The 5,354-nt window shown below is 38.3% G+C and overlaps 1 pseudogene; it reads left to right on the plus strand.

The window, feature by feature from the left end:
* LOC101565654 overlaps window positions 1-3,526 on the plus strand; it is a 5,212-nt pseudogene extending 1,686 nt beyond the window's left edge.
* The last annotated feature ends 1,828 nt before the right edge of the window (window positions 3,527-5,354 follow it).

The following is a 5,354-nucleotide window of genomic DNA, read 5'->3' on the forward strand; positions in this document are numbered from 1 at the left end:
TAAGGAAAGTAATAAAGGAAATCCAGGAGACATACACACGATTTAAAAGAGATGCAGAATTAATTCAAGCAGGACACATGGATAAAAGACTGGATGAGCTTTGTGGTGACATTGCAATGAAAAATAAATAAGAGGAAGAAGAGGCTGAAGTAAAAAGGTAGGTCACAGATGCTGTGTAACAAGCTTATCAGGCAGTACACATGCCCCATTGGAAGTCACCCATTGTGATGGTTCACTGTCCAATAGATTCTGTCTCCCCAGGAGGTGAATATCCCTTTGGGGACCTGACTACAACCACTATGGAAGTGACTGACTCTGGGGTAATGGCTGCAACTTTGATGAATACCCCAGTCACCTCATTTCCTGGGATTATTGACAGCCTTCCTCCAGGCTCTACACTCTTAGAAGCCCCCATGACTCCAATAACAGGTGATTCACCCCAGAAAAAGATACTTGGACAGAAAGCAACTCCACCTTCCTCTCCTCTGCTATCAGAGCTCTTGAAGAAAGGCAGCCTCCTGCCTACCAGCCCCAGACTGGTCAATGAGAGTGAAATGGCGGTGGCTTCCAGCCATTTGAATAGTACAGGTGTCCTTCTGGAGGTAGGTGGGGTCCTTCACATGATTCATGCTGGGGAGATACAGCAAATGCCCAATCCTGTTGCAGCCTCCACTTCTGTCTCAGGTGCTCCAACTCTTCCCCGTCTTTTAGAAGCTTGTCCTACACAATTTACCTTACCTCTTCTTTCCTTCACTACTGTTGCCAGTGAGCCTCCAGTTAAACTTGTGCCATGCTCTGTAGAGTGTAAATCCCAAACTACCATTGTCATGATGCCTGCACTGCCAGCACCATCCTCTGATATTGCTGTCTCCACTCCTAAAAGTGAAGCTCCAGGGAGTCAGCCTAATACCTGTGTTCCTATGGAAGCTGTGGGAGATCCACATGCTGTGATTGTTTCCATGGATAGCAGTGAAATCTCCATGATAATTAATTCTATCAAAGCAGATTGTTTCCAATCAGAGGAAGACCTCTGGAGGATCAAAGGCTCCTAGTGTAGATGGGAAGGAAGCCTTAAATCTGGCTAAGAATGTGACATTACTGTGTCTTATACAGGTGAAGAGCTGGACTTTGAGACTGTTGGAGACATCATTGCCATCATTGAGGATAAGGTAGATGATGTTCCTGAAGTGTTGCATGTGGCAGTTGTGGAAGTAGCACTGTCATTCTGTAAAGACAATGATGACATCCTATTCCTGCCTGGTCCCTAGAAGCACCCAATCCAGCAGGACTGGGACAAGCCAGTACTTCTCCCGACACCAGAGATGACAGTCAATCAAGAGACATTGGACTCTGAGGAAACAGAAAACAAAGGAATCCATGACTTGGTGGACATCAGGGAGTCTGGTGTTGAACTCAAGGTGGAACTACAGAACCAGACCCTTGCATTTCAGGGGCTGAAATAGCATATGAAGTTGTTCCAGCCACAAGTATGGAACCACAAGAACTCAAGGGTGAAGACTTAGATGAGGAACCCTGAAGTGCTGCAACTTGAGAGACTGCTGGAACAAATGTGGGAAAACTGATGAGATGCCATTTACAGCTGTGAAGACAGAGGCATCTCCTGAAGGCATGTTGTGTCCATCACATGACTCCAATCTTGAAGATCCTTTAGAGGCAGAGATGCAGCACAAGTTTGAAATGTCAGACTCTTTGAAAGAAAAATCAGAGACCATTTTTGGAAGCCAGATGAAGGATGCCCCGGGCATAGAGGAGGAGGAAGATGGAGTGAGTGATGCAGCCAGCCTAGAAGAATCTAGGGAAGAAGATTAAGGGGAAGGCTACTTGTCAGAAATGGATAACGAACTACCTGTGAGTGACAGTGATGATGGCTTTAGCATACACAACGCTACACTGGACTGCAGTCCCATACACTGGCAGACTATCCCTAGCAGCTCTACTTCAAAATTTTCTGTCTGTAGTGAAGATCAAGAAGCTTGGGGCCAGGGAGATGGCTGGGGCTGGGGAGATGGCTCAGTAGAATAAACGTTTGCTTGGGAAGCACAAGGGCCTGAGTTCAATCCCCAGTTCTGAAAAAGCAAACAAACAGACAAACAAACAAAAAAACAGAAAAAGCTATTCAATAGTTATTCAGAGGACAATATGTAGACATGATATTATGTCTAAACTATATTTATACAAACCTTTGTTCTCATCAAACTAAGAGAAAGTAGCTGTATATCTATCCTATTTTGTATATATATATTCACTACAAAATGGTCCTTTATCTATATACCTCTTTTTTATTTTTTATCAGAGATGGGTGTTCCATTGGTGTTAGAGAAGCTCTATTTGGAGAAGTCTTTAAAGGACCTTTTCATACTTGATGCCAGCTCAAATATTGTAGGTACTTGAATTCAGCAAAATAACCCAATATATTCCAATAGTCCATAATAGTAGAGGGTTATCAGAGATGGCAATTATCAAAAGTTCCTGACTTGAGCCTTTTCAGCTCAGCATATTAATATGGCATTACCTATGCAATGTATTAATTATTGTAACTGTCCTACTAACCTGTTTTTTTGCTAACCTGTTTTGAAACTTTCATTGCTATTTTTTCTCACTAAAATGAATAAACAATTTAAAAAACAATTAAATCAGAACATAAATGTAAAGAGCTAGATGAAAGCATTCTAGAGGATAAGGATGATGATGAAATTAACAATATGCATAAAACCCACACTATGAATTTTCTAATAAAGATATTCTACACAGAAGAAAAAGAAGCTATTCAGGCTCAAAAAATCTGGATGAAAGTCATCATGCTTGTATGGAGAGCTGCAACTAATCATAGATATGCCAATGTCTTTCTGCAGCCTGTTAAAGATGATATAGCACCTCTGTACTACAGCATTGTGCAAAGACCTATGGATTTGTCAACTATTATGAAAAGCATTGAAAATGAGCTGATTCACAGTACTGATGAAGTTCAACATGACATTATGCTAATGTTTCAGAATGCTGTCATGTATAATAGCTCTGAACATGATGTTTATCACATGACAGTAGAGATGCAGTGAGATGTTTTGGAACAAATACAGCAATCTTTTTTTTTTAATTTTTAAAATTTTTTATTTATTTATGTGTGTGTGTGTGTGTGTGTGCATGTGAGTGTGTGTGTGTGGCCAGCTCAGTCCACTAGGGGGCGGGGCTGGCTGGCATGTGGTGCTGGGGGATTGAACTGCTGTCCCTGTGCTTTGTTAAGCTTGTTCTAAGTTGATGTTTTAGACCACTGAGCCATCTCACCAGCCCCAAATACAGCAATTCTTGGCCACACAATTGATTATGAAAACATCTGAATCTGGGATCAGTGCTAAAAGTCTCCAAGGGAAAGATTCTACCCCAAAACAGGATGCTTCTGAGAAGGAGTGTCCCCATGGGCTCTCCTACCATCCTTCTCTCTCTCTTTGATGGTGGAACGAGGAGACACCACTGTGCCATTGAAGTAGACATGAAGATGAAAAACTGAAACTTTAGAGTATCATCTTTGAGCTGAACCTAAAACTGAAGTAAACAAGATAGAGCTTGGCTTGTGGGCCAAGTTCTGCAAGTGGAAGTTACACAAGGAGGTGACTGGGCCACACGACATGAGCTGAAGAAATGTCAGAATAGCACAGTTGCCTCTTTTATGGCAAAAATCATGGGCTATGTTAATGCCCCAAAGTGTAGCTAGGAGATTGTAGCTAGTTTTTACTGTTTTGTGAAGTATACAGACTTTAAAAAATATAAATCTGTGAAGTGCGCATGTATAAATAAACTGAAAGAAAACTAAAAAAAATCCAGCTTATCAACTTAAACTTCCAACTTTCTTGTGAACCTGTACGCTAGGTTCTTTTAACACAATAGAATTAAATTAGAACTCAGCATAGAGACATCTCATATTCTATTTATTATAGTGTTTGAATTGAAGACTCACTTATATATAAAACATAAAAATTAGGTCCATTCATGCTGCTGTAAATGAACAGAGAAATAGCTTATTATGTAAAATAAGAGAGAAATAAATATCACCTGCCCTCACTCATTCATAGAAATAAATCAATCTTATAAAAGAATACAATGGTATTCTTGCTACAAGAGCCTGTGAATGGTAGTGGGAAAGAAGTCATATTAGACTGGAAGAATAACTCTTTTCTTTAGCAAAGTAAAGTACCCATTGGACAAAACAGCTTATAATTCAAAATGAGTGGAAGAGATCTTTGACTTCTTTAGTTAGGTTAATTCCAAGGTATTTCATTTTCCGCAGTGCTATTGTAAAAGGTATTGTTTCTCTAATTTCCCTCTCAGTGTGTTTGTTACCTGTGTACAGGAATGCTATTGACTTTTGAGTATTGACTTTGTATCCTGCTATGCTACTGAATTTGTGTATCAATTCTAGTAGCTTCTTGGTGGACTTTTTGGGTCTTCCAAGTAAAGTATCATATCATCTGCAAATAACAATAATTTAACTTCTTCTTTACCTATTTTTATTTCTTTTATTTCTCCCTCTTGTCTAATGGCTCTAGCTAATGATTCCAAAACTATATTGAATAGGAGGACTGCTAGACTGTGTTAGATTGTTTTGCTGAATTCATGCACCTTCAGTATTTAGATGCCAATGGAATACCCATTTCTGACAGGACTAAACAAAAAAAAAGGCAATACAAAAGAGGGACAATTTTGCATCTGTATATGCAGAATGGTTAGGATAGATATTTAGCTACTTTCACTTAATTCAATGAGAAGAAAGATTTGTACTAATAGTGTTTGGACACGATACCATGTCTGCATCTTGTACTATGGATAACCACTAAGAAAATAACAATGTACAATGTATAATTATTGAAACTGTCCTATTAATCAGTTTTGTAACTGTCTCATTGATATTTGTTTCTCAATAAAACAAAATAAAAAATAAATGGAGAAATCCCTAGATACATATGAATTAGCAAAACTGAACCAAGAAGACTTAAAAATCCTGAATAATTCAACAGTATTAATGAAATTTAAAAAAAGCCCACAAAATGAGTGGAAGAGTAAAATATTCCAAACATGAAAGTGTTTATGGTTGAAGAAATAGAAATGTGCATTACTTTAGTGTTATTATTATATATTATATGTAAGTATTGAATTACCACAGTTTTCCCCATAGAGATATGCAAATTCAAAAAATTGTAGAAAATAAAACAATAATATAGAAATAAAAGAAAAATCTTAAGTTTCAAAGTGTCTTAAACTGAATTAAAAGCTACAAAGAACATAACAAAACTTGTGTGCAGCTATAAATAGTGGATAGAAAGAAGTTTTTGACAATGAAG

The sequence above is a fragment of the Octodon degus genome, unplaced genomic scaffold, assembly GCF_000260255.1.
Source record: "Octodon degus isolate 3935 unplaced genomic scaffold, OctDeg1.0 scaffold00093, whole genome shotgun sequence".
NCBI classification, from domain to species: Eukaryota; Metazoa; Chordata; class Mammalia; order Rodentia; family Octodontidae; genus Octodon; species Octodon degus.